Raw genomic sequence first — 12,500 nt, 5'->3', positions numbered from 1 at the left:
AATCTTTTTCATGTCAAGGACCCCCACAATTATATGTATTTGGCCGCGGACCCCCATCAAAATATGTTCTTCCAGGGACCCCCCAGAAGCAAATATTTGAGTTAAAAACGTTCGCTTAAAAAATATATATATATTCAAAGATTTGCACACATTTTCACGATTTTTCAAAAATAGCAGATCTACAAGCTCGTAGCGCGGCACTCGGTGCCGCGCTATGAGCTTGTATATCTGCTATTTTTGAATAGCCAAATTGTAAAATAATGCTTTTTAGCTCAAATCTAAAAATGACACAGTTCCAGGTCTTAATGGGTTAAACCACTAAAAACCCTCTAGACTTATAGGTAAACTGGACGCCGAGGTGACAATATGCACAGGTCTATCTGTACCGAGTAGACCTCTGACACAGACCTACTGCACATATAAACGGAGCTGCTAACTTTAAACACATTTGTAATCTGAGGCTTTTTTTGTAAACTGTTCAGATAGCTTTGGGAAAACTACTGCAGATTGTCCCAAAAGTGACTGCAAAAGATTGCAGCTATTCGTTTCAAAAAGCTTTCTACCCTGTATATATATATATATATATATAACAATGAATTGGCTCTCTTTTTTCCGTCTACAACCAAAACTCTCGTCACAAACAGCTCTACAAGTTCACGTAAAGCTGCCATGTCTTGGCTAATGTCACCCCACTAAGAACATGGACGCACGGGGTTCAAGGGGTTAAAAAAAAAAGGCGTGTTTACCGTCCTGAAACCCAACGCCACGCTTTCCGTGACGCCATCCATTCTTTCTTTTCACTCTTAACCCATTGAGACCTGAAGCCGGTTCTACATGTCTCCTAAATCTCAACAGTTTTCTGAAAAACGTATGTTTCTATATCAGTGGTGCTCAATCTTTTTCATGTCAAGGACCCCCAAAATTATATGCATTTGGCCGCGGACCCCCATCAAAATATCTTGTTCCAGGGACACCCCAGAGGCAACGATTTGAGTTAAAAATGTTCGCTTTAAAAATATATATATTCAAAGATTTGCACACATTTTCACGATTTCTCAAAAATAGCAGATCTACAAGCTCGTAGCGCGGCACTCGGTGCCGCGCTACGAGCTTGTAGATCTGCTATTTTTGAATAGCCCAAAGTGTAAAATAATGCTTTTTAGCTCAAATCTAAAAATGAGACAGTTCCAGGTCTTAATGGGTTAACGCCTGTATTAACTTTCTTTGCCATTCAGAGCAGATTGTGTTGTAATTACACACAGACGCTCCTGTGCCCACTTGTTCCAGAGTTTTCCACTGAGGTGGGGCCGGCCTCCTCCTCCTCCTCACGCACGTAAACACAGGGAACTCCACTTTAGGATTATTTGGATAGGAGCGCTCTATTCTCCCTCTCTCTATTCTCTCTCCCGACTTTTTGTGTGTTTGGGAAAAGCGTGTTTGAACACGTTAAAAAGGGTGCAGGAGGGACAAGGCGGGGTTCTGGAGGAATGGAGGGGTTGGTTGGTATAGTCACTCTCACACCACCAGTGGTGGTAAAAGTACTCAAATTCTTAAGTGAAAGTATCAATACTGCAATATAGAAATACTCTGTTACAAGCATTCAAAATTTACTTGAGTAAAAGTACAAAAGTATTGGCATCAAAATGGACTTAAAAGTACGAAAAGTAAAAGTACTAAAGTGTTTGAAAATGGCCGCTCTACAAGCTCACGATGCGACGTGTTGTGAGCTTGTAGATCTGCTATTTTCAAATAGCCTATAGGTATAAAATAGGGCTAAAGTGGTTCATGTATGTTCATAATATCATAATTCATATCTGAAAAGTAACTAGTAACTAAGGTTTTCAAATAATTGTAGTGGAGAAAAAGTACAATATATATATGCCTAATATTTTGCACACATACCTCAAAATTGTACCTAAGTACAGTACTTGAGTAAATGTACTTAGTTACTTTCCACCACTGCTCACACACCACCACGAGCTGAGCAGCTGGTTCACATGTTTGTTTGTTTCAATCAAGTTCATGTGTGTTTCGTTGTCAAATATACACAATACAGACTCACTGCACAGACCCTTGTACTTCAAACGTATAGTATAATATAAGTTTATAATAATACAGTATAAACTTAAAGTATAATCTATTACTCATGTCATTTCACAACATCAGAGCATTCTGGGAATATAATGAAAGGGGGAAATCCAGGAAAACTAGGCTAACATAGCTGACATACTGCCCTGGAAAAGACCCTTCAGGCTACGTATGTGTATGTAGTTATATGTACGTATGTCCTCACCTGTCCTCTCCCACACACACACGTGTGCGCACACGCACACACACACACACACACACACACACACACACACACACACACACACACACACACACACACACACACACACACACACACACACACACACACACACACACACACACAGATCTTTTCATGTCAAGGAGCCCCAAATAGCCGCAGGCTCATGTGTCACAGCTGCAGGAAAGGCCTAGGAAGTGAAGGTGTTGTTGTTTTAATGCAGGTGAACAGATAAGACATCACAGACAAACTAAAGGTATAGCTCTGTCTCCACCAAACAAACAAACAAACAGACTATACTACACATTACTACAGACTGGTAGTCGAATGAAGTGGGAGATCAGTCGGTTGGAAGGTGTGAAAAAAAAGGTTGCTGAATGCACCTGAGAGCCGACGCCGACAGACTATGGTGCTGAAAAAATAGCCTATGGGCTTAATGTCTTTTTCAACAAGAAGCCCGCTGCTGTCCGACGGTCGAAAGCTCGGTCGGCGATGCAGTGTACTGTGAGCTTGTAGATATGATATGCTTTGCTTTTAGTTGAAGCTGCAGATGGTACTGTACATAGAAGCATCCTGATGAATGAGAGTCAACAATGTGCAAACACAGCAACCACCAGCAAGATGTGTTGAGCTGTTGTGACCGGAGAAGGATCTCTAATGGAATTCAACCACCTTAAGGTCTACAAATCATTGTGTGAATACCTGCACTGTTTACACCTTAAAGATGGAGTGCCATGATATTTTTCAACCCTAAAACCTGATCATAAGGTATTATTATTATGTAAGGATTTTTTTCAAAAAAAAAAGTGTACAGAAATTGTTTAAATTTTTTTTTTTATGTGGACACGCCTCCAGTTCATTAAGTATGCCTGGTTCTCACCTTAGCACCTCCTCCACCACCTTAGCACCACCCACCTGTCCTAGTCCCTCCTCCTCCTCATGCCCACACCTGTTGTGTTATGATAATGAGGGGGAGGGTATGTTTTCTGGGGGCTCTGTGATGTCACTATGCCCCTGTTTTTGGATTGGCATGTTTGACTCTCAAGGTTTCAGCCTCCAGGAAAAAACTCCAAATAGTCAGAGAAGACATGAAACACCATAAAACCACCAGCGGGGGCCTTAATGAAGTTCTATCAACCTCATAGACACATGAAAAACAGAAAAAGTGCAAAACCATGGCACCACCTCTTTAATGACCTCGGTATTCCCATTTAATTGTATATAGATCGTTTTGTTCCACTTTGGCAATGTAAACGTATGTTTTCTCATGCCTTCTTTGAATTGAGTCAGTGGTCTGCAGACTGTCTGAGGTCCAGGACAAGGTGTCACAAAGCTTTACACTCCAAAAGTCTACAGAACATTAGGTGATACTTCTGACACACACACACACACACACACACACACACACACACACACACACACACACACACACACACACACACACACACACACACACACACACACACACACACACACACACACACACACACACACACACACACACACACACACACACACACACACACACACACAAGCTAATGACCTCTTCCTTCCTCAGGCTCCATCAAACCTTTTCAAACATGAGTGGGGGGATTAAGTCCCTTTCCTGGGTGAACGATCTTTGAAGAAAGGATAAAAGTGAAGTGTGTGTGTGTGTGTGTGTGTGTGTGTGTGTGTGTGTGTGTGTGTGTGTGTGTGTGTGTGTGTGTGTGTGTGTGTGTGTGTGTGTGTGTGTGTGTGTGTGTGTGTGTGTGTGTGTGTGTGTGTGTGTGTGTGTGTGTGTGTGTGTGTGTGTGTGTGTGTGTGTGTGTGTGTGTGTGTGTGTGTGTGTGTGTGTGTGTGTGTGTGTGTGTGTGTGTGTGTGTGTGTAAAAAGAGGACCCCCTGCTGAGGGCCAGCATGTTACAGGACAGTCTATTAGCACACACCTCACATCACCCTACGGCTGGCTGGAGCAAATTAACCCAAAACGTAGAACCTCTCTCTAATCCACTGGTTATGTCAAGCTTTTTCATGTCAAGGACCCCCAAAATGATACAGCCTGGCATGGCCAGACTCATGTCACTGTGTAGATATTAGTCTGGAATCTCTGTGTGGAACCTGCATTTCCGAGGGACAAATACAAAAAAATGTCTCTGGTGATTAAACCCGCCCCATATTTGCATACTGGGCCCTGATTGGTCCCTCACAACTTCGAAGGGAGAGAAATACAATCTCTATTGAGAGGGGCCAGACCTAATCTGCCAAGGGCCTTTTTTTTTTTGCAATGGCAGATTCGTCTGGAACCAGGCTGAAAATGATATGTATTTGGCCGTGGACCCCCATGTCAACATATTTTGTTCCAGGTAAAATGTTCACTTAAAAAAATATTATATGTAAAGATTTGCACAAATATTCACGATTTTTCAAAAATAGCAGATATACAAGCTCATAGCGCAGCACTTTTGCTGGGGATTTAAAATCAAAGGAGGTCAAAGTACTCATATTTCCATATTTTTTTAATGGCACACACCAATAAAAGAGCCTTCATCAGAGCAAATTATTCCATACCAAAACAAAACTAAATACCAACTAAGCAATCACAACTAAACTACAGTATATCAATAAAAAATATGCTCCACCAATCAAATCTATGAGCTAAACTCCTCCCTCTGCGATCTAAACAGATCTGCAAAGCAACGTGTAGAGGCGTTCATTCTGAACTGCAAGCGATAGTTCAAAATATATAATAATAATAATAATGTTGTCGAGTGACTAATCGCACATCATCACTTTGTTGCCTAAGTAAGCATAAACAATTCCTCTTTACGAGCAGTGCTGTTGATCCTGTACCGTACTGTGTATCACTGTGCAGCACGAACTGCACATCAAATGACTGTGATAACGTCTAATCAGTTCAGATGAAAATCAATCAGAATGAGATAAAGACCTCCTTAAGGGTGTAACGTTCATAATCATTTAACCTTAAGGAAATAAAGACGCAATGACCGGGAGTAAACATCTCTTATCCACCTCATGGACAACTGGACTCTTATAGTTAAATAAACTAATCCTCTGTGTCTCTCTGTGTCTGTGTGTTCCAGCATGTTCTCTGATTGCAGAAATCCTCTCATCTAAAACCGTGACTGAACACAAGGTTAAAATGTTAGTTAGAGCAGTGGTTCTCAAACTTTTTCATGTCAAGGGCCCCCAAATTTACACTTATTACCCCGTGGACCCCCATTTGAAAAGATATGCCAGGGACCCCAATAAGAGAAGGTTTTACGGCTCTCTAGCAGTGATTCTCAACCATTTTAATTTCAAGGACCCCCAGTTTGACATGCATTAGGCTACGGACCCCCATTTAATGGCATTCATACCGCTGGGACCCCAATTTGTATTGTAAAATCATTGTTAATTTAACTCTGAGAGTGTACAAATGGAACCAAATGGACCCGTTAGGGTCCATTTGGTTCCATTTGTACACTCGCAGAGTTACAGACCCATAAGGGTCCATTTGGTTAGTCCATCATTTAGCTGGGGACCCCCTGGAACCCCCTCAAGTACCCCTGGGGGTCCCCGGACCCCACTTTGAGAACCAATGAGTTAGAGAGCATGTTTAGACACATGCCAGGTTCATTGTTTACCTGGTTATCCTATAGTTTCAATGTACAGAGTATTATTTTGATAGTATATTGTTTATTGTTATATTGACTGATGCTTTAGGTTCTTGGTTTACCTGTGATGAGAACTGAGACACTGCACTGTCTCTCTGCATTCTATGTATGTGTTTACCTTGTTTACTGTAAGTCACTGTGGTTATGAGTCTCTGCTACATGCCTAACATGTAACACACTGACTGGTATCTCCCACTTGTTTAGCCGATCTACAAGGCAAGCTCCGTCACAACACATACACGTATTGTGACACATGTGAGCTTGTAGATCTGCTAGTTCCGCCGCCCCCCCCCGACCGAACAGGGACACTCGCTAGCCTAGGGTTCCCAGCACTGGTGTGTAAGGTAACTAAGTACTTTTACTAGTACTGTACTTAAGCACAATTTTGAGTTGTTTTTACTTTACTGAGTATTTCTGATTTTCAATACTTTTACTTCTACTCCACTACATCTCAGAGGAAAGTATTGTACTTTTACTCCACTACAATTATTTGAAGTCTTTAGTTACTAGTTACTTTGCAGATATAAATTATTATATTATAAAGCATACATTAACCACTTCAGCCCTATTTTATACCTAGGGCTATTTGAAAATAGCCGATCTACAAGCTCACAACGCGTCGCATCGCGACGCGTTGTGAGCTTGTAGATCTTCTATTTTCAAACATTTTAGTACTTTCACTTTGGGTACTTAAAGTATATTTTATGCCAATGCTTTTGTACTTTTACTCAAGTAACATTTTGAACAAAAGGCCAATTTACTTGTAACAGAAGTCTTTTTACATTGTGGTATATTGCTACTTTTACTTAAAGTAAAGAATATCTGAGTACTTCTTCCACCACTATAAGGGTTCAGGTGGTTAAATCAGTTCAAAAAGACATTGTAAATAATAAAGAAGGAGCAGAGATCAGAAAGTATAGATAATGAGGGACACAGTGTGAACGCCATGCTGAGCCTGACCCTCCATAAATGAGTGTAACATGTCAAAGGTCAGTTTGTCCAGCTGCAGTCACATTGAGGGGACACTGGCAGGAGGCAGCTCAGGGCTGAGAGCTCTCGAACCCGCTGACACCCGGCAGGGTGTCGGCCTTGACAGCGTTGCCAGATTTGTGTGCGAGAGAAATAAGCCACCGGGTCTATGAAAAACAAGCCCCCAAAAGAAGCAACTATAATAATAACTAGAAAAAGTGCTCCTCGGAGCACAACTCTCCGCCAGAAGACTTGTGTTGGTTCGAAGGTCGCGAAGGTCGCTATCCCTCTTGTATATGTAAGTGTCCTATCCATCCTGTCTGGGTAAGTGTCCTCTTCCGTTCATTCTGTGTAAGTGTCCTATCCCTCCTGTCCTATCCGTCCTGTCTATGTAAGTGTCATATCCCTCCTGTCTATATAAGTGTCCTATCTGTCCTATCTGTCCAATAAGACAGATAGGAACAATTGGACCGCGACTACTTGACTACTTCCGGTTCGAAGGTCTGGGAGTGAGCTAGTGGCCGGATTTTCGGTATTGGAATCTGGCTTATCACAGCGACACATGTATTTATAGGTCGCTATCCCTCTTGTATATGTAAGTGTCCTATCCAACCTGTCTGGGTAAGTGTCCTCTTCCGTTCTGTCTGTGTGAGTGTCCTATCCCTCCTGTCTGTATAAGTGTCCTATGTCATATCCCTCCTGTCTATATAAATGTCCTATCTGTCCTATCTGCCAATTATGTATCAGCCATGCAGCCATTTCATGGTTCCCGTCTTACCTCACTCTGACAGTGGCGGAGACACTGTCAGAGTGATGCCATGTATATATAGGCCCGGTGGCGTCACTAGCCAATCAGATCACAGTATTTCACGTGTCACGTGAGGCTTGACCAATTGGTGTGTCATGTTTAGAAAGTGAAAACGCAGTGATAACAATACTCTCCTGGCGGAGAGTAATAATAAAAATAATAATAATAATAATAGGTCAAATGAGCACTTTAAACCTATATGGCTATATCGGCTATTTGACAATAGCCTGCGACACGTTGCAACTACACTTTACAAACAAGCCCCCAGAAAAACACAACCGCCAATTATATACAAGAACTTTACAGAAAAACAAGCTCAAAGTCGCTTATAATAAGCAGACATGGCAACACTGCCGGAGCCCAGCAGGGAGCCTGCCAGAGCTCAACTAAGTGTGAGGGAAAAGCCAGGAGGACAGAACAGTGGCCTGGCAACGAGCTTCAAAAACACATTGAGAACATAGGATGGAATTTCATTCGTAAGTTTGTAAAACCTTGAAAATCTCTAGTAAATAAACTTTTACTAAATTCCTCCTCTTCCCCTTTCAAGTCACATTCTTTTAAAGATGTCAGGAGAAAAAACAGTAGATGTGATATAAGCCCGTTTCTGTTGCCTGATGCTCACATTTACATTTTAAACATTTTTGGTGACAATCTTATCCAGTCTAACAGTATAGAACAAGGTTCAAATCCTAGATCAATCTACTCTACAGTAAGCAGGCCAAGGAGACATCTATAACATAATGATCTATAATTTACGATTGGGCTTGGGGCCAATATTAGATAATTTTGGATATCGCAATACTACTCCTCCATATGCAAAACCTTCCACAGTATATAATCATAAGTCATTTGGCAGGAGGCCCACATGATCATCTCATAAAACGTTGGATTTGGCCCAAAGCCTACAAACCTTACCAAGCATCTATCTGACTAGGTTATGAAGGAGGAAGTTCAAGGTTCCTCAAGGGATGCTGGGGTTCAAGTGGTTAAATGTCAAGTATAAATGTTCATTTCAATCTGTCCTAATGGACACGGGTATTCTCTCAAGTTTTCCTCGTGACATACTGTATCTTAGGGGAAATATTAACATATTTACAAACCGGAATATCATGACAGATGCTATAAAGTACCAATGTAATTCAGGGGGTACAGTGGATAAAAAAAGTTATTTACAAGAAGTGTACTGAGCCCAGTGTTGATTTCGTCGACTAAAACTATGACGCTAAATGTTCGTCTACTTTTCCGCAACACGTTGTGAGCTTGTAGATCGGCTATTTTCAGCATGCAACCAAGTGTAAAATCAGCCATTACGACGCCATCAAGGCACCGCCAACATACATTTTAGTCGACTAAATCAACTGTAGATTTAGTCGACTATAATCTGATGATATTTAGTCGACTAAAACTAGACTAAAACATTTCAGATGACTAAAATGTGACTAAAACTAAATTGAATTTGCTGTCAAAATCAACACTGCCAGATCCAAAAACATTATGAGAACGACTGGACTGGAGGGACAGTATAGTGTAAATGAATAGAACCCTGCATAAAGGTTGAGGAGGGAGACGAGTCTGAAGAGGTGAGTCTTCATAACCCGACTGTCAGATGCCTTAAAGCATTGGTTCTCAAAGTGGGGTCCGGGAGTACTTGAGGGGATACCAGGGGGTCCCCAGCTAAATAATTTATAGGAACCAAATGGACCCTTATGGGTCTGTAACTCTGAGAGTGTACAAATGGAACCTAATGGACCCTAACGGGTCCATTAGGTTCCATTTGTACACTCTCAGAGTTAAATTAACATTGATTTTACAATATGAATTGGGGTCCCAGAGATAGAAATGCCATTATTTGGGGGCCTAATGCATGTCAAACTGGGGGGTCATTAATTACAATGATTGAGAATCACTGCTAGAGCTTTAAAAATCTTCTCTTATGGGGGGTCCCTGGCTTATCTTTTCAAATGGGGGGGGGGGGGGCAATAAGTGTCAATTTGGGGGTCCTTGACATGACAAAGTTTGAGAACCACTGCCTTAAAGATCATTTACAGTCAGGTTGTGTGTGTGTAATGAATATGTTAGCCGAGCTGACAGAGAAGCAGTAGGTAGTACAGTAGATAGAAGGTTTGTGTGGGAGGACAGGTATGAGGGCTAAAAGGATAACGGATCATTTATACCTGGCTGAATGACTGACTCATTGTATTATCATAATGTCAACGTGGAAATCCTCGACAAAAGCCCTGACAGCCAGAAGAAGTATTGCATAACTCTGACACACGATGCTGCCAAGTGCCGTTCCTCCTACCCGGAGAGTGAGTCATTTCAGAGGTGACTTGTTTTATTGCCATTTAAACCTTTGGCCAGAATCAACCAAAACCTTTTTAATGAGCACCGATTACAAGGAGGTTGAACATGGCAGGTAGGCAGAGAGAGAGAGCAGGGTGGTCCTTAACTCCTTCTAGAGTTAGACCTTTAAGACCGGGAACGAGTCTGTTGTCATTTTCAGATTTCTTTGGATATTTAATAAATATCAGATCTACAAGCTCATCTGCTATTGTTTTTTTTTATCTTCCAAAATTTGTGCAAATCTTTGAATGTATGATATATATGTTTTAAAGTGAACATTTTTTACTCTTGTTACTGTGCTTCTGGGGAGGTCCCTGGAACAACACTTATTCATGTCAAGGACCCCCAAAATGATTTGTATTTGTCTGCCGACACCCCCCCCCCCCCCCCCAATCTCAACATTTGTTGTTCCAGGGACCCCCAGAAGCACGGATTTGAGTTTAAAAAAAATATTTTCTTTTCGGGAGCTTGTAGATCTGATATTTTCAGCGAAATTATACTTAATGTAGTGAAAAGAGATTTGCACAAATGTTCACGATTTAAAAAAATCTACAAGCTCATAGCACGGCACTCTTTTTTTTCGTTGATCGACACTGTCGTACGACGAAGTATAAATGAGAGAGACTTGTCCCGTCATGTCAAAGGTCACAGGCTCGGTCCCAGCCAATCCTTTCAAAAAGGTCACAGGTTTGATTCCCAGCCAAATCAAGCGTTTCTCTCTGAATGTGTCAGATAAATGACAACAAAATGTAACTTAAAAAGTAAAATATGAATGTAAAGAAAGTATAATGGTAAAGTCAGCAGACAGACAGATAGACCCCTGGGGGTCCCTGGACCCCACTTTTAAGTACCAGTGCCTTAAAATCATTGGTTCTCAAAGGGGGGTCCGGGGACCCCAAGAGGTCTTTGAGGGGGTTTGAGGGGGTCCCCAGCAAAAGTAGTTAACATAGAATTACAATCATCTTAATCACTTTATCCATTTATACGTTGGGTGTTGGCTAATGAAAAATAGCAGATCTACAAGCTGACAAGTGTGTGACTTCGTGCCCTGGTTTGAGAGCCTTAAATGACCTTTCAACCCTGTGCTCCTGAGTTCACCACATCATAGATTTCCAAACCCACTCTGTTGGGATCAGTCAATTCATGTTAAAGTTTCAACACCATCATCTCCATGGGAGAAAAAAGCACCACGTGTCCCACAGTGTTTCATCACAGCTGTGATTATCTACAACCTACTGCAATCATCCACTGTTTTAAAAACGCCAACGCTGACATAATGACTTCTATCAGCTTCACCACATCACAGGCCTGTAAGAGGAACACTGTTTCTACCGTCTTGTCTCAGGATCAACAGATAAACTTCAACCCAAAAAGGTTAAACAAGTCACAGCCTGTAGTAGCCGATTAGCACCGAACCTTGAGAGAAAAATGCACTGTTACACACACACACACACACACACACACACACACACACACACACACACACACACACACACACACACACACACACACACACACACACACACACACACACACACACACACACACACACACACACACACACACACACACACACACACACACACACACACACACCCCTCGAAGACCGTGCGAAAAAATCATATCCGGTGGCAGAAATTTTGCAACGACGGCAATGTAAATGCTACGGTGAGAGAGTTCACACGAATCGGCACATATTCAGGCTAATAGAAACATCTTTTATTGTCTCCCACCCTGTTTTGTACAATACTGTAATCCAGCTACACAATAGACTGGTGTTTTAGGAATAGACAGGGACAAATGTCACTTGCTGTGAGCTTCTGGATCTGCGATTTTCACTACTTCTTAAAAGAAAAAAAAATCAATTGGAAAATTCTTAGATTTATTTTAACTCAATTCCTGCCAATCACGCATGAATGCGATCTATTAAATAGCGCACTTGGCCGCCAATCACGCATAAACGCGTTCTATTGAAAAAAAAAATCAATTTGACCCAAAGACCAAGGAGATATGATTTTTCGAAGGAAAAGACTCCCATCCACTTCCTTGTTAACTTAAAACTTAAAAATGATGTATCTCGGCTCCTGAGTACTTTTTAAATTTCAATGAAAAATCTCTGGCAGACAACAGCAAAAAATCTGAAATAACTGGCAGGTGAATGTCATTCATATATGTTAAAATGTGTTTGTCAAAAAAATCGAATTTTTCATGAATTCCAATCTTTTGAAATAATAATAATTAAAAGGAAAAAAATGCAGAAGAGAGAAAAAAAAAAGTATATTTACTCGTGACCCGAGAATGGGTCCGCGACCCACTGTTTGGGAAACACATTGTCTGTAAGGAAAGGTTGAGATGTGAACATAAAGACGGTGTTTCACTGTACTGTACTGTACTGTAATGGACTGGACTGTTCTGGA

The 12,500-nt window shown here is 41.3% G+C and overlaps 1 protein-coding gene across 1 annotated transcript in view; it reads right to left on the bottom strand.

The window, feature by feature from the left end:
* The window catches only part of LOC311065283 (phospholipid-transporting ATPase ABCA1-like), a 75,552-nt gene that overhangs the window by 60,990 nt on the left and 2,062 nt on the right, over nt 1-12,500 (bottom strand). The window lies entirely within an intron of this gene.

This window comes from Gymnoscopelus microlampas (genome assembly GCF_963454915.1).
Source record: "Gymnoscopelus microlampas genome assembly, chromosome: 18".
Taxonomy (NCBI): Eukaryota; Metazoa; Chordata; class Actinopteri; order Myctophiformes; family Myctophidae; genus Gymnoscopelus; species Gymnoscopelus microlampas.
The sequence above is the reverse complement of the archived record's forward strand: the minus strand, read 5'-3'. Positions and strand labels throughout refer to the sequence as shown.